General features: G+C 45.3%; 1 protein-coding gene across 5 annotated transcripts in view; it reads right to left on the bottom strand.

Annotated features, from left to right (window-relative positions):
- Shrm (shroom) overlaps positions 1 to 18,397 on the bottom strand; it is a 247,686-nt gene that overhangs the window by 183,528 nt on the left and 45,761 nt on the right. The window contains exon 1 of one of the 5 annotated variants that reach the window (XM_076430997.1): positions 2,401 to 2,540. The exons of 2 other annotated variants lie outside the window; for them this stretch is intronic. The gene's annotated coding sequence lies outside the window, so the exon portion shown is untranslated. Of the gene's footprint in view, positions 1 to 2,400; positions 2,563 to 18,397 lie in introns of those variants that run through there. 2 more of the 5 variants (XM_076430999.1, XM_076430998.1) reach the window with 2 other exon arrangements.

The following is an 18,397-nucleotide window of genomic DNA, read 5'->3' on the forward strand; positions in this document are numbered from 1 at the left end:
GACAAACAAGGGTTGACGTTACTTTTCCGACAATCTGCAAGAATTATTTTGCAGTCAGAGTAAAATTTAGTCGAGTTAATAAACGTTGTGGCAAGCCAATACTTTTGTCCAGCACTGTATACAGCGAGCACCTCAGGCGGCGTATTCCAGCTCGAAAAACGATCGTGTCGAAACGCTGGAAAAGGAAGCAAGCGTCGACCTTCGACGCGAGGAAGAACCTACCCACGGATTTATCGACGAAAAGGTCAAGGCACTCGAGCGATGCCGAGATGTATCGAGCTGGTGTCAAGGCCGACATGGAGAACGATCGGAGAACGTCAATTTTATTTTCCCTCGACTTTAGAAAATTTTAACCGGCTGCCGCCAATTATAAAATCAACCGCCGTATTACCCAACAAGCAAACAGGTCAATCTAACAACTTCTAACTCGTCTAGTGCTTCGAGTATTTATTTTTCTACTATTCCAGCGAAACAAAATTTTCACAAACGTGAGACGACCCGATAAACACTCTAAAGAAAACTCTGAAGCAAGAGAAAATCGAATACCTATAGCAACAGATTCCGGGCACTCCAAATAATTGACCAATTTCCAAGAGAAAATCTCAAGACTGTAGGGAAGCTGATGGTTAAGGAAACGAGGATCTTCTACGTTGTTATAAACAATCGGAACGAGGGAAAGTGACGGTGGCAGGAGAGTAACAACCGGTCGGGAAATGTTCGAGGGCCTCGCGTGAGAAAAATTTCCTGAGAATGTTTAGCGTGCTGTTAATGGCGAGTACACACAATCGGGGATGCGCGCAACTCGTGCCGCGATATCCCGTTGTGAGCTCGTTCTTGGTACACCGACAAACGTGGATGTTGAATGTGATGCCCCGACACCGCACGAATACCGGAGGATCCGGTGAGGATCGTTATCGCGAGGCGTTTCTTCGCGCGAAAGAACCACGGCTCCGTTAAAATTAAGGAAACCTACAACACACACAGGCTTGTATGTTTTTACTTCTAACGGCACTTCTCTCTTTCGACACTTCCTCAAAAACGGATCCTACGCCGCCGATTCTAATGCTAATTTAGGTTTGCGTTCAACCCTCGTACGGATTTCACAACTATGGCCTTTGGTTTCAAATAGAGGCCGGTGGTGAATGCGTAATAAGTAGACTGCGGGTCTTTATGCAAATTCTGAATTTCGAAAAACAGGGACGAGGACCAAGTTCAATTTATCAACTAAAAGAAAAGTTCATAATTACAGTGGGTGTACAAAGTATTCGTACACCTTTCAAGAACGAATAACTTCTTCAAAATTGGACCCAACAGCTCGAGTTCTTCTGAGACGATAGAAGGTGTAAATAATTTTTTAAAAATTATTATTAAATTAAATTAAATAGAACTGTAAATTCAACGATCCCATTAAAAGTTTTACACATCTCCCAAAGTACGCGCTCCAAAATCCTAAACTAAATCCCATTGAAACTTTCAGGCTCGGAAAGTCCAACGACTCCAAACGAGGATTACCGTCATCATTACCATAACGTTTACCTAATTCCCTCGGAAAGTCAGCGGCGAGGCTTACCGCCGTTACATAAGAGATTTTTGCTACACGTGGAACGACTTTCGCAGAACCAAACAATTCTTACCAATCCTATAAGCTTCGTTACAAATCTTCGTTAGAAAAATGATGAGATTCGAAACAATTCTAAGTGAATGAGCACACAATCGAAATGATCGTCGCATGGTTCCCCAGGTGAGACGCGAGGTCGAATACTGCAGGTGCTCACGAGGAAAGAACGAGGGTTCTTATTCGAGGTGCAAGAAATAGCCGAGTGGACGAGGAGAATGAAGTGTAGACAATTCTTATCTAAAATATTTTTTATTCTTTAATAACGGAAATTTGATAAACGAAGCTCAGGGTGACCTTAACATTGCTACAATCATCGAGACACGCAAATGTACTATCTCTACATTATGATCCCTATACCTTCTCATTAATTCCCAGTCTTGTTGATGATAGATACAGAACAATTAATACCAACACACCTAACTACAATAGAAGCGTTTACATTGAAGCAACGATCAGAGCACAGGCCCCAAAATGACCAACCGTTGGCCAGTATTATTTTTCCAATCGTTTACACGTCGAATCGCCCGGGAATAAATCGCAGTATAAAACGCAGTCGGTGTTGCGCTCTCGAGCGCAGGATCTCGCGGATCGGCAGAAAAACGTGTTCGTCCCTCGGTAAACGTGTTATCCGCGAGGCGGAGGAATTCGAAGGAGCGAAACATGCAGGCGCAGTACGGTGCAAGCGGCGGCGGTTCGTTCCGCTGCCACCTGGCGACTGACAGCTGCGTTGCAGGCTGGGTCGTGTTAGAAAAATCGAGACGGGGCTGGCGGTATATGTATACCTGTTCGTTCGCAGATTCCCACCTGTTGATTCAGCAGCGGCGGCGTCTCGCGCGTTGCTACGCGGGCCTTGGGAGCGTTATCCAGGATGACGGACCGGTCCAGGTCTTCGGCGGAACACAGAAGAGTGAACGAGACGGAGAACTGCCCTCGGAGAACGACTCGGAGCGAGATAGACTAACCGAAGAAGTAGAAGAAGAAGCACATCCACTGATACACAGCACAGCACGTTAACGCGCCGGCTGGTTTAATCCTGCCCACGTGATACCAGATAAACGTCGATGTATTATTAAACACGGGGTTATGCGAAACGAGCGCGGGCGTCCTGTGTTCGATGACATAGGGCACGATGATCAAACGTCAGTGCACCGCACCAGCGTCCCTCTCAAAGGACACGATCATTTTCTGAGATTCGTGTCGCGACGAGGCCCGATCCGCGATCCACTACGCGCGAGCGCTGACGCACGACTGCGGCCGCAATCGGGCGACGGCGTGGCCGAGCCGCGCCACCGAGCAGTCCCGAACAGAGACGAGCAGCTACGACATTGCACGAGCCCGACCGAACCCACCAGATAGGAATGCGCGCGGCGGAAATCGGGCGGGATCGGAATCGGGATCGAGCCGAGGCTCTCGGGATCGGGCTCGGACTCTCCGGTTCGAAGCCGATCCAAGGCAAACGACCGCTCTACCCCGCTTCTTTCGGTTCACCTCTTGCCGCTCCTCACCCCTCCCCAACCTTCTTCTTCTGATTCTTCTTCTTCTACTTCTTCGTCTCCTGCTTCTTCTTCTTCTTCTTCTTCTTCTTACTTCGCCGTCCGCTCTCTGCCCCCACCGGCTGCTATAATCTATGTCTATTATCCTCCTCGGCTGTGTTTCTTTATTCCCTGTATAACGCCGTCCTCCTCGATTCGCCTCTCCGCATCCACTCTCGATCCTTCCGCTCAAGCGAACCTCTTCTGATGGCGATGTTGGTTTTCTGCCTCGTCGCGATAGTGCACATTGGGGAATTTTGCGAGGCCTTGATCGATCGGTGCACACGATTTTTCGTGGGGTCGTGTAATTTAGATAAGTGTCTGTTTCATCTAATTTAAAGGATTAGGAAGCTGAAACGTGCGCTCGTCCATTGTACTGTTCTCGTACCACTGTGTCATCCTGATACCGAGAGATAAATCAAGTTGGGGTCGTAAAGGACGTCTGAAAGATGACTCGTTAAAGTACTCTTTGATTTAAGTACTTCAGTATCCCCTCGAAGGTTGCGGCAATTACTGTTGCATCGTAGCCGGTGTATTCTTCAACACAAGCTTGCCATTGTGGATTATTTGCACTGGCTTTGTTGTTTGTACCAACCCTCGAGCATCTGGGTCTGATTTGACCCAATTCAAGAAATCATCAACTACGAAATTCGAAAAAATTTGTCATTGAAATGAATTGTCAGTCTCCGCGATCCAATTAAACGAAATTCAGTGTCAGAGGCGCGATTGTTCCATTATCCGAACGCTTTCATCTTATTAATTCAGACACACCGCGGTGTCTACGGTGCTCGGGCGACTAGCACGGCTGGTTTAATCCTTTATCCGACGCCTAAGTGGAACCAATTCGTCATTGCTTTCGAAGTGCTTTATTATTTCAGAGAGTAACTCGCCCGGGAGAAAGCTATTTATCTCCGCGAAGTCTCTCTCCCGGAGTAGGTGTAGCGGATTTGTCAAAGAGAAACGAAAGAGTGAGAGAGAAAGAGGAGAGGAGAGCCGCGAAACGAGGGTAAGACGAGGAAGAAGGAAAACGAAAAGCAGCAACACCTGGGAAGTTCTTTCGTGTGGCGTTTGTTTCGCGGGCCCGGCCAACCAACCCGCGTCGCATTTGCATATCCCGGAATGTGAAATTGAAGATGATAAATAAGAGCAAAACCCGCTTAATGGCGAAACCCGGTACCCGCGAGACGATACGGGGGGGCAGACAGCGAAAAAAATTCCACGTCGTATCGCGCGCTCCGTACGCGATATCCTTTTATTCCTCTTCTTTCACCGTCAAATCGAATGTTATCGTTAATCACATCGGTGAACGGCGACGAAGATGAAGTGGCTCCCTGACGAATTTACATTAGCCGGTCTACCAGAGGTCCTGCTCGCAATTAGAGTGGCTCCGGCCGCTATACTAACATCGCGAAACCGGGAATGGTCGATCGACGACGCTTCGATAAAAATGGAAATTCGACCGGAAAGTCTCAGCAGTTCGAGCTCGGTGTGTATTCACGAGGTTAGTGACTTTTTGAAAATCGATTTGCTTCTCTATCGGCAGTACTAGAATATGGAGATTAGGTCTGTGAAGATGTAGGCGGAGGTTCGAAGTGCTTATGCAGATACAGTTCGTGAAATATGAGGCAGCTCTGAAATGTTGGAATTCTGGCGTAAAAATTGTTCAGATCTCTTCGAAGCTCCTACAAATGTTCATGTGAAAATTTAGAAAAGAATTGAGTTTATCTGTTAGACTCAGTTGAACTCACTTCAAATATCTCGAAACGAGAAATATATGACTTAGACCACTTTCATAATTATGGGCACATATAATACACTTCCGCTGAACATTTTTTAATGAAATTTTTGTTACAGATTCCCTGAACCAGGGACCAGACATCCTGAAAATTTCAGAGAGATCCGCTCCGTACTTTTCTCTGAAAAGAAATAAATCTCCAGTATTAGATTAGTGTCCTGCACGCGGTCCTTCTAAGCAAGCGTAATTTATAGGTCTCTATTATTTCGACGACCGATAATATTTCCAAACGACGAATTAACGTACTCCCTTAGGATCTAATCTCATAATCGCGTCGTAAAGGACGCGCCACGGTAGAAAGTTTCGCTGTTGCGTCGACGTCGGACGAAGTCGGCCGTAAAACGAAATTCAACGATAACGGATTACCCGGTGCCTGGTATACCAACGAGTGTTTATCGTGGACATCGGTGGCCACGCCACAAAAGCGGCGAGGTACACTTTCGATACCATAAAATTCGGTGCCCCCATGGGCCCCGTGGCCCTCGCCCGCGCCCTCACCCACGCGTGTTCCCGTCCCATAAAATTCTGACTAAAACGCCGCATTCCCGGCCGTTTATTACATGTTTACGAGTGTACTTACATAATGTCGCGTGTGTACGAAGTAGAGGAACAATAAAAAGAGAGAGAGAGAGAAGAAAAGAGAACAAGCAAAGAAAAACGGATCGTCGATAGCTCGTCGACTTTCGAAAATACACACATACACGAGCGAGTGCGAGCGGATTAAAACGCGCTGTCGCACCGGGTAATGGACTCTCCAGATTCGCTTTTAAAGTGCCTCGGAAAGGGCCCGAGCGTTTATGCGAACGGAGAACGGCATGAGAAATATGATCGGACAAGGGCAATGATCGATTCACCATTAACTCTTCGTAGAAAGTTTTTCGGACGCCCGTGATCGCATACTGTGAGAATGTTAATTCGATTCCGAACTGATTCGCGCGTTGACGACTTAGGTGGCCGGCCATTTTTCAGAGGCAATTACAGAGTGGAAATTATAAGACTCTTTCGGGAATTATGGTTTATACGAACTCGTATAAACCAGGTTCTACATGAAATAATTTATACTGCTTCTTCGTGGCAGTTTGGTCTTGTCGATATAAAATCGTTGAGGACAATCACACGGAAGTTATGGTTCCAAGTACGTTCTAGTTGGACGAAGAAAATTTTTATTTGGTTCCAGTATGTTCTAGTTGGATGAAGAAAATTTTTATTTGGATCCAGTACGTTCTATTTCGATGAAGAAAACTTTTATTTGGTTCCAGTATGTTTTAGTTAGATGCAGAAAATTTTTATTTCTTTGTCACAAAATGCGGAACGATCTCTGGCTAACTTCATTTTCCGATTTAATTCATATTGATTGTCTCCGCAGCCGACAGAGCAGCGAAGAGGCCGGAGAGAGACAGAGTTTCCTCGTTAATAAACGTTATCGCGCGCGGCATTTTTCGCGTGTCGCAATCAGCCAGGAAAGGCGCCTTTGTGTCCTGCTGGCCAGAGTCTCTCGAGACAAGCAGCATTGCTAAATTTGGGATCCCCGAGCCTTACGATTGCGCAACATGACCCGTTCTCCACCTGGGTTTGGGTGTACACCGTTGTCTAACAACCTGATTTACAGATACATTGTGGATTTTGAGTTTAATATATCGTGGGGAAGTGCTGTGACCTAGAAAACCTATCCTTCGCGTGAGATCCTCTTTTGGCGTCTTTCGGATGTTCACCGACAGATTGCAGCGTGATAAAAGGATTTTTGATCGTTATATACTTTGTTAAAAAATGATGGATCGTTGGGAGACACTTTTGAGGCTGAATCTTTTCGGTGGGTTGCATAATACGTTGTCCTTTTTGGAACTTGGCGTATTGTTAGGGATGTGGTGCACGCCTGTGCTATTTTTGGAAAAGACTGCAAGAATGATAAAAGAAGAAGATGACTTTGCGAACACACTTTGAGGTCAGCTCGTTTTATTGCATCGCACATTGGTTTGTTCGTTGTGTGGAAGTGTATTTTTGTATACTGAATCGTTATCAGAATTCTCTCGTCAGTGTTCGCAGGGTCAAAAGCGCGGTTTCCCCTAAAAATGTCGGACGCCACGAGAGAAACGTTAAATCACTTTGACGCCGCGCGGATCACTCCGCGAAATTTGATTTATATTCCGCGGGAGAGGATGCAATTTATGTTCCCTTGACTAATACGCTCGGTGCACGCCGCGATTATCAAAAATAAAACTACAATCGTGATTTATTGCTCGTTTCGCTTCACTCGGTTTATCGGCCTCCTCTTCTCCACCCTCTCTCTCTTTCTATTTATCTCCCTCTCTCTATTCCTCGTTGCTGGCATTCGCGGCGGCGCGTGTATTGTCTAATCCCGACGATTGTTGTTTTGACATCTATTAAACGTCAATCCCGCTCGCACAATTTGCCGGCGTTCTTGTGACGTCGCGATTTTTCACGATCAAACGCGCACAGCCGCGAGACGTCGGTCATTCGATATCTAATCGCGTTAAATTAATCCTATTCTCCGTGGCGTGATCGCGAGGACGCGTTGCAACGTGAGGTTAACCTAAGCGATCGTAAATTACCAAAGGACCGCTTTATTCGTGTTTTACCGTTACGACATATCGGGGACATTCTACTTTCCAATTAAGGAAAAATTGTTCATTTTTCGTTGTACTACACATTCCATCATAATCGCTGCACATAGACAAGCTTCCAGGAGTCTCACGAAACTGTTGTACCACGAACGATTTTTCCTCATTTCAAGAGTAGATTGTTCATTTTTTCGTTCTGTAACACGTCCCATTATCCGACGAACAAAAAAGAACAAGCTCGAAGAACAGGCCTTCGGAACGAGACTCAGGTGTTGATTAAATTGCACGAAGCACGTTAATGATCGAATTAAAGCCTTCTATATGTGTTTCTCAAGATTATAATTCATTCACTTTATATTTCCACATTCTGCAGAATTTTTTATCCGATAATTAAACATGCAAATTTGAAATCGTCAATTGCGAGGGAGCCAATTCGAGCCAAAAGTGGTGCAGTTAATAAACAGAAATTGTTCGATAAAAGTATAAATGCAAGAAGATCCGCAGTCCATTACCGAGCTCGCGATGGAATTAACTAAATCCATCGATCTCGATTTTTCCAGCTCCTAAAACGAGTTTGTTAACGCTCGTCCCTTCGGTAAAATTTTAATTCCCCGTCGTTCGTGATTGAATTAGCGATAGTACCCGCGCGAGGAGTTAATATGAAATTGAATTTTCATACCGCGCGATCAACAGAGGGAGAAAGAACGAGAAGATAGAGAAAGAGAAAGCACGCTCGCAGGCCGTGGCGCTGATTGCGAGAGACACGCAACAATCGCTGCAATTGACCGCGTAATAGAAACGCGTTATGCAGTCTACGGGCAGGGGCCGGTAGGTATACCGGTCGACCTTGAGAATGGACATGATTCCTTAACGCGCGTTTTCCCTTTTACGGAAGGGTTCCGCGTTCGCGTAATTGCCGCGCTATATTGCCAGCCCGGCGAAATTTCACCCGGCGCGAGATACTCTCTGCCCGAAAAATTACCTGCTCTGCCTTCCTCTTAACGCGTTAACTATACCTTTCACGGCATCTTCTCGCCCCTGATCCATCGATCTTTCTCATTACGCGCGGGTTCCGCCGCTGAGCCACGAGATCAAACATTTTTGCTACTTTTAGATGGAATTTGGTGTTTGTACTTTTACGTGTAGCATTCGTAAAAATTTTTTTCCGAAATTAAAAGTACTATGGTTTCGAAGATTCAAGTTTCCCGTTCAAAATGACGTCTTAAAAATGGCTGTACGATTTTTCTAAGGCATTTTATTACACAGATTGAATGAACCCCGAAAATTATACTCGTATAAAAATGACTGTTTCAACATGCTCCGTTCAAATTGTAATAAAATGCTGTAAAAAAATCGTTCAGTCATTTTCAAGACGTTATTTTAAAGGGGAGACTTCACTCTTCAAAACCATAGTACTTTTAATAAAAAATAAAAATTTTATTACAGTTTGAAAGGACCCTGAAAATTATACTCCTATAAAAATGACTGTTTCAACATGCTTCGTTCAAATTGTAATAAAATGCTGTAAAAAAATCGTTCAGTCATTTTCAAGACGTGATTTTAAAGGGAAGACTTCGCTCTTCAAGATCATAGTAGTTTCAATCTCAAAAACAATGTTTAAGAATCGTACAGATCATTTGAATTCGTATCATTTCATCCCTGAATAAAATTCCTCGGCGGCCGGTGAAACGTTGAAGAGCCGAAGACTTCCGGCAATGGTAGTTTTCTCTGGTTCGAACTCTGATCTCTGGGCTTGTGTCTAGGTGTTTCAGCATTTCCGTAGCGGTTTCCGTTAGCACGTGGAAGTGTCGGCAGCTCGTGCCGCGAATAATAAAGAGCGACACCTCTCTTCGATCGAGACGTCGCGTCGCGTCGTCGCGTAAGCCGGGTGGCTCCGGTCCCGAAGACAACGGCATGCGAAACAGAGAGAAATCCTCCGGCGAATTATGCAGATCCGCGACAGGTATTTGCATTTCGTTAGCATACACGCTGGGCTCTCGTTGCAGCACGTTGCGCCGCGTTGGAGCTCTCGGTGCTGGACTTTCATCTATTTACCATAAAAAAAAGTGTACGGTGCCCCGATGGATCCCGTGGCCGGTCTCACGCCGCCTCGCCCTGTCCCGAATCGATTCCTCGATCGATCTCAAGGCACTCGGCCCGATCTTTTCTAGACCGCGTCGCGAACCTTTTCCGCATTAATGCCGATTTCGCGAACGCCGTGTACGCCCCCGCTCTCTCATTCCCCATGTACCCGCACACGAACTGGGACGATCGATCTGTCATGATCGCTCCGCCATTCCTGCAACGCGATTACGAAGCTCCCGTCTTCGAGCAAGGGTTTAACACGCGCCAGAGAACTTAGCCCGATTTACCGCGAACTATCTTTAGACGCAGACCTCTTTCCTACGGTCTTGGTTAAGTGTCGGGAAAAAGAACGCCCAGAGGTTTGATTCTCAAAAATTTCAAGTCTCTAGCTCATCGGGAAGTTAGTTTAAAATCAATTGCAAAATTTGAAGAATTTAGAAAGCGAACAAATAAAAAGTAAAGTAGTAAAAAAAGTAAAGCAATTCTTCCGACGTCGTTCTAAAGGAACAGCTTCGAAGGCAGTCTGAATCCTGGAAAAAATATTTTGAGCATTGTGCAGACAGAGCGTTGTGTTTCGAGGAAAACTGTGGAACTTTCCAGGAAAATTCTAGCACCTGTGGAGAGCAGGTAGACGAGGCCCCGTTAAAATGGGTCCCCCGGAAGAATGGGTCCCCATAAGGAACAGGTAGATGCAGGTATCCTGTAGCCCGAAGACGGATACCTTTGACAGAGGGAATTAGCGAGTTGGTCGCGAAAGGTAACGTTTATTAGTTACGTGATCGAGCGTAAGTCGCATCGAATGGAATCGTGTTCAATAATGCGTGGCTACAAGCGGCCGGACATTATGCACCGACACGGGAGAGAACGAGTTGCAGCTGCACACGGTGCGGACGATGCACACGACGACGGTGGTGCACAGAGAGAAGGTGCGCGCACGGATATAACGGAGCCGTTGATTCGAGAATGACGGATATAAATAATCGTCCGATCAGGCCCAATCGAAGAGGGATTTACCGTGATTTATCTTTCCGCTTGTCGCCGGGGCCCGATCGCGTATAACTTTCCGGGGTAGCATAATTGACACGTCATCTCTTTTCGTGTTGCACGGCCGACCATTCGTCTTGGCCGTCGGTCCACGCGTCGGCCTTAAATCAATTCCGGCCACGGACAAATTACCAAAAAGAATTAATGGCCCTCGACGCCGACCCTAATTGGCCCGAAATCATGCGAACAGGTCCGCGACCGAAGGGACCGACCAACAGGCCCCCGGTATAACTATGCTTAACGTGTGCGTGCCCTTTCGATCCGAACAGCGGGGGGGGATACACCCTCTTGTCTGATTTTATCGAACGGTTCGGCCAACCTCGACGCCCACGCGAAATTAATAGACAATTCTTTTCGCCATTACGATTTTCTCTAGCTTCGAACACTCTGTACACGGGGTACACGCCTGTGCGTGCGTGTGCGTATATGAGCGCCGGCACGTGAGCATAACCTTTCCGTTTCTTTTGGGCAACGCCGTTTCAAGCCGCGTGGGCGGACGAATGAATGAAACTACCCACACGCTGACAATGAAGCGCTTTTGCTAATCTAACGCTAACTCATCGCGGGGTGGAACGGAGATTGCGAAACCGACGCGTGATTGCCTCGCGTTGGACACGAGCCGGGAAATCTTACGGGGAACGAAAAGTAAACGAACCTCTTCGCACAATTACCGCGTGTTGTTCTCCGATTTTTATCATTGCTTTTCTTTTTCTTATGCATTTATGGTAAAGGATGGATAGGCAAAATGCAAAACAGTAGAAAGATGAAAAGAATTTAATAGTGTCGTTACACTGCCATCAGCTTATTCGAATTATTAAAGGAAGAAATGCATTTTTATTTGGTTCCAGTACCTTGCAATTAGTACACACAACAAACATTAAAAGAGTTTAATAGTGTCGTTATATTACCATAAGCTTATTCGAATTATTAAAGGAAGAAATTCATTTTTATTTGGTTCCAGTATCTTGCTGTTAATGCACACAATTTTTATTTTCCAGGTCTTTTCTTCTTTTTCTAGTTGAAGAGCGACCACACGAATTCGGCAAAGTGAAAGTAATTTATTGAATGCAACAGGTACAGCATACATTTCGGTTAATTCTGCACGCCACTGTACTTCTATCGATCCGGCAAATCCGCGAAGCCTCCGTCCACATTTAATTTACACTCTCGTATTTCAAGTCTCGGCCGCTCGTTCCCATCGAACGAGAAGCGCAGAAATAAAGAGCGCGCGCACCGCGCCGTGATCCCCGTGTGTTAATTAACGAACAGGAGAGCGGGGGAGGGGAGGGGAGAAGAGAAGAGAGAAGGGGGATCGTGGCGTCTGCAGAGAGGGAATTAATATTCCCCCGGAGCAGCCAATTTATATCGTGTTTTCTGCTTTCATTCCGTATGCATGGAAACCGGGGATCGCCAGCGAGGTTTGTAAAATCAGTTACACGCACGCGTTCGGTCCGAGCGCGTTGACCGAGTTCGCAGGAGACCGTGGTCGTCACGCATGCGACTTTTGCACGCACCGCACGCGCATTTTTCCCAGTCCTCCACGCTTATCGTACAGCTCTAGCCGAACAAGAATTAACAGACGAAAACGGGTTGGTGCAATTTGAAACGGGAGGAACATTAACATGATTGAGAATAAAAATGTACTACATACTATGTTTAAATTGCTCGAGGGAGAATTAAACGTGTATTTTTCTCCCACCCCTGGCAAACGATGCTTGAAGTTTTTATTTGGTTCTGCGGTCTACTTATTACTGTGTGCTCTCTAACAAAAAAAAAAAAAAACAAATAGAATTCGATTCTACGCGCATTTTTCCCATTCCTCCCCACTTATCGTACAGCTCTAGCGTAACAAGAATTAAAAAGAAATTAAACAGATTTCGAAAAAACGCACTAAAAAAATTGACTAAAAAGTATGAAATAATTTCCATTTAATTAATGTGAATACACACGAACTTAAATGCAATACAATCTTTTCGGAGGCGGCGCAAAATTGAAAATCTTCGACATTGGAAATTACGAAAATCCTTAAGTTTTTCTACATGCTTTCACTTATTAATGTATCTTCTCTTCCCACCTACTGATTTCCAAGTTCACCATATTCCAATGAAATCACAATCAGCAACATCTGTCATTTGGAAAATTTTCAATTTTGCGCCGCCTACGAAAAGATTCTATCGTATTTAAGTCCGTGTGTATATTCACATAAATTAAATGGAAATTATTTCATACTTTTTAGTGGAACGAGCAGATTTGTAGAACACCGTAGGATGGGTTTTCAGTCTTATTCAGTCTTATAATCGGTGAACATACATAGAAAAAAAAAGCGAACAAAAAAAAGGCACATACAGATCGAATTGAGTAATCTCCTCCTTTTTCGAAGTTGGTTCTGCGTTTGTAAAAAAAAATACGGGCTGGTGCAATTTGAAACGGGAGAAACATTAAGATGATGGAAGAATGAAAATATACTATATACAACATGTTAAAATTGTTCGAAGAAGAATTACGTGTGTATTTTTCTCCCACGAAATTTTTATTCTGCTCTGCAGTTTACTTATTAGTGTTGGCATTCTACAGAAATAGAATTCGATTCTACATGAATTGAATTTCCAGTTCATGCAACATTAATCGACTTCGTTGCAACCGATTTTTCTTATGTACTTTGTGAGAAAATCAACCAAAAAATGCTCGCCTGTAGGAGGAAATAAAAATGATTTGCCAGCTGGAACCGCGTATGAAACGACGACGGTGCGCCATCTCATAATTAATACGCCCCTCGAGTGGCGTGTTAGTTGCACCGACGAAAAATCCCGGGATGCCTCGAGATACCGTGTTGATTCGATTAATATGTACCCTCCGATCGTGTCGACGGGTCCCGGACTGCTGTGGGCGGCCTGACACGGCCGGTCAAATTAATACGATTTCCGAGAGGACTTGCGAATCCCGCGGGAACGGTGATAAATTGCTCGCGAGATAAGCCGGGACAGCTACACGCGCGCGTCCGCTCCGAGGAAAACGCGAGAGACGATTGAAGCCTGGAACCATTGTACACATTCCCCGCGAAACATCGGTGCTGTTGTTGATTTTTTGGGAAAAACGATAGATCCTTCCTCAATGTCTTTCAGCTTGCGAAGTGAAAACCGAGCTCAAAAAGTTAATCGAGATGACGTTCACCAAACATCGGTATTTTATGACAAAATGTTGTGCACAAAAATGTTTGAAAAAAAGGAATTTCCTCAGGGGTCAAGGTGTGGAGTTGTCTTTTCGCACGACAGGCTTCGAACACTCCTTTTTGACCTCCTTGTACAGCCCAATTTCGCGCTCGAGTGCGTCGATCCCTTTCTTCAAGTTGTCCCTCAAGCCCATCTTCTTTTCCATCTCCATCAGCTCGGGCCTGAGTCGACGAAACCTCAATGACACAAGCCCAGAGAGAAAGAGAGAGAGCCCGAACATTGTGAAACGCTTATTGGATCGAACAGATAGATCTTACAGTGCTACCAGCAAGCCTGCTTCGATCTTCTTCTCGTTGAAGTCCTCCCTCAACTCGTTCAACTTCATTCGAGCATTGTTCACCTGTTCACGAACCCTAAGAGTACTATGTCGACGAGTTCTCAGACGTTTCTCCTCGACAATTATGTCCTCTGCGAGACACACCTCTTTCTCTTTGTACTGGGCGACCCCGTTCACTGTCTTCGCGATCCTGCTCATAATTTGATTAGACGAAAATCACTCGACTGTTCTGCATTTCGGTTTAATGATATTTTTACTACATTTCGACATGTACAATACGCAGCAACGTGTTTTTTTTCGTGGTAACGACCGAACAATAATGACAACAAGCCACGCAACGATCGAAGCCCAGGCCCGCGAAACGTACTTGATGCGCAGCTTCTCGAGTTCTTGGTCCCGCTCGTCCAATTTATCCTTGTAGCTGATATTAGCAACATGGAGAGCCTCGTAATCCATCGTGGTCATTCCTTCGCCCAATGTCTCCACGCTTGTCAGCCGAGCTTTCAGATCCTCCAGATAATTCTTCAGAACTATAAACTTCCGTCGACCCTGGGACAGGACCTTGGAACACGCTATCTATCTCGGAGAACCTCGAAGATCAACTTTCCATGTAAACTTGATAGTTCTTGCCTAACCTATCGAGTCTGTAAGGGATCAATTAAGGAGAAAGACGGGAGCGAACCGGTCTGACAGGATTGTTCGAATTTGGAGAACTTTCGAAATGATGCGGAAGCTTCTTCGAGAAATCTGAGTGTATACTCTGAAGGCAGAAGCTCTAAGCTTTGCAACGAGCTCAGGATGGTTATTATACAGCTTTTTATGACGGAGCTGTAGCAGTTTAATCAAATCGCCGGACACTTACTTATCTTCATCAAAATGGTAATTGAATGTAGCAATTACACGGTAATATTTGAATGCAAAATAAAATATGTACAGCGACTCCCACTAATATTCGGACACTCTTAAAAAGACCATAACTTTTTTAATATTGGAATGTACGATTTGAAATTTTTTAAGAAGTTAGAACAATTGGTGTGCTCTACACAGTGACAAAAATTTTTGAAAAAAACTGCAAGTTGTCGGAATTGCAGTGAAAATACTGAAAGTTGTAAAATTCCAACTTTTTTATGTGGGCTTATATGGAAAATTTAGATATCACGTTTCGTAGATCTGTATCAATTAAACATACTCTGAAAATTTCGTCAAAATCGGTGGACGTTGTAATGCGCCACAAACGTTTAAAGATGGTCAAAATTACAGTTTCTCACGATTTTCGGCCTCGAACTGCAGTAATTCTAAGGATTCTTACATCTTTCAATGCCTGTCGTTTTTTCTCGCATCAGCCGATTTCTATGAAACTTTCACAGTGCATATAATTGACACAGATCTAAAACATCTTTTGCAGGAATTATTTTCAAAAAAATTTCACCAGGTATAGCTAAGGTCCACCCTAGTGTACATATTGCTCGCGCGAAATTTATCTCTAAACCTAATATCCCAAACTGTGAAAAGGCCGTCTGCTACTTATTAATAACTGGAGTGTCATATCAAAACTTCTTGTGTACATTCTCCCCGAACGGGCAGCATTGATTTACACAGTAAGAAAAGTCTGGATTCGCCCATCCCGTTACTCGAGAGTCTCTCTCCTCAATTTCCCAAAAAAAGAAAACGCTAGGTTCGCTTTATTGCTTCGAGATTGTAAATTGCGCGCCGCGGCATTAGCGTAAAAATAATTGATTAATAGATTCCGGGCTGTGTTAATCGCCGGCTCTAAGAAGTCTATTAGACGGAAGCGGTAGGTAACGTGTTAATAATAATTGATAGGGCAAGAAGAACGCCACCTGGCGCCGCGTCAGGGTGTTCATCATCTTCTCCGTGACCTTCTTCCCAGTTTTCTCGAAGACGAGGTCCACGGCCACGTCCTTCTCACGATCCAGCAGCTCGCGAAAGGCTTCATGGGTCTGCCCGCGAATCGATTGCACTTTGTTGATGTAATTCTGCATCTCGAACATCAGCTCGTTGTGCTGCGACTGTATGTCCTCCGTTTGCATCTTATAGACCCTCAATACCTCTTTATACTCCTCCTCTAGGTCCTCGTAGCTTTTCGTTGGATCTGTTCGCGTCATCTTCTGCTCATTCTGATGTTGGACGATTTATTTATGCGGACAGATACCATTCTAATAATTAGACTGCGGATTTTTATTTTAATTTTGATAAGCCTAGGATTTAAATGGCAGCTCTCTTATGAGCAAGATGATGAATGACGTTTTTAAAATACTCGGGCTCAAATCCAAGAGGATTCGGCAGCAAACGGTTGAGTGAGCAAATGGCTGAACCTTCTTCATGCATCGAAGCGCCCACACCTCGAGCAGCTTATTTTTACGTTTCAGATCGGCCAATTCGCTGTGCAGCTCCTTTAACTTGTCAATTACCACCTCGCGGTCGACATCAGCCTACCGCAGAACAGTTGAAGAAGCCGTTTATGGTCGTTTAAGGTCCCGGGCCTGTGGAGTGTCTCGGTCGTTTTTGTTTTTAGCGAAACCTGGCTGAACGAAACCGGAGGGAAAGCCTCGGCAAGGGCCCCCCGAATGAAAAACCGTTTTCAATCAGTCATCCCGTCTAATAAATATCTAGGGTCCACAATCCACTTAACTTTTATGTCGTTATGATTGCAAGGATCTTTTTCCTCGAGCAGCTTAGGGTGCTCGAATTCGTAGAAGCTATCCGGTGAATTAAGTGCGAGTTAACGTAGGAAAAAGTTGCCACTCGTTGCTTTGTATCCTATGTACAACTAGGGTGGCGAGGATACTTGATTTTATTGGCGTTGTGGTTGGTAGCAATTTTTAGCTTCGGTGGATTGAGAGTCCCTACCGACTGATCGGAGCTGGTTGGATAGGAAGGTCCCCATCAGTTGAGTCAAATAGAAGAATTGCAATCAATACCCCAGTGTCTAATAATTAAATACCGACGTCCCCCGTAGCTCGCCAATCCTAACAATCGCAAGGAACTTTTAATTTTAGCTTGGCTGGATTATGAGCGCCCACGAACAGAGTTAAGAGACCCATTCTCTGACCGGGGAAAGATGGATAGGACCAGCCAGCCATTTTATTATATCCATCGTCAGGATTTCAAGTTAAGAATCCAGGCCATTATGTGCAAATCCTCGGATTAAAGTATCGAGGGACACGTCTTGCCGCGAAGAGCGGGGACCTTAGAACCTTAGAATCTTAATGTATCACGAAGGTCGTGAGGAATAGCAACTCCACAGGCAGAACGAGAGAGAATGACAGGTTTATATGCCCACCTCGGGATGTAACTCGTCGTACACGTGATCGTATTCTACCCGTCGCGGTTCCACCGTGGAGAACACCGGGGAAAGTGGTAGTATCTTCTCCTCACCTACTTCTTCTTCTTCTTCCCCTTCGTAAAACGACTCCCTGTACTCTTCATATCCGAGACTATGGTACGAGGGCACATACCAATCGTCTAAGTCTAAATCATCTATAGAATCCTTCCCCTCTTTTAGCTCCCTTGGCTCTTCTTCCTCTTCCGACTCTTCTTCGCCTCCGAACTCTTCGCCTCCGAACACTTCACCTCCGTATTCCTCTTTATCTTCGACGATTCTGGAGACTTCCGATTTCATGGACGTGTCATCCTCGTCCTCGAAAAGTTACATTGCAATTGGAACGGACATCGAACACCAATCTGTCAAAATCCCAACTCGAACGAACCTTTGCATGCTCCTCTTCCGATTCCCGGCTCCTTTCCTGCTCGCTCATGACTCTACGATCACCATCTAAAGATGATCCAATAACCTCGACACGGATCGCGTGGAACAAGTTCGAGAAGTTGGCAGCCGAACAACAGAGTAGGAAACAGCTGTGGGACGGAGGAAACAGTCGAACGAATTCGCGGTGCGGTTGGATCGACGCCTTCTCGGTGAAGGCCTCGGGTCGCATGCAGTCGACCTTGAAGATCGAAGATGATCTTCGAGAGAAAGAGAGAGAGAGAGAGAGTTGGTCTCTCAGCACGGTTGTTTAACTGCGGCCTCTCGCAGAAAGAACGAACGGCTGGTCCGGCCTGGGCGGAAAAGTTCCTTCGCAGGACGTCGATTAAACCGCTGCGAGGCTACCGGACACCGTCAGCGAGTATCCTGCGGCGCGCCAGGCTATGATTTCATCTCTGTGTGCTTTATTCCACGGCCCCCTACCCCCCGCACACCGACCTTCTGATGTAT

Source organism: Lasioglossum baleicum, chromosome 9 (genome assembly GCF_051020765.1).
Source record: "Lasioglossum baleicum chromosome 9, iyLasBale1, whole genome shotgun sequence".
Taxonomy (NCBI): Eukaryota; Metazoa; Arthropoda; class Insecta; order Hymenoptera; family Halictidae; genus Lasioglossum; species Lasioglossum baleicum.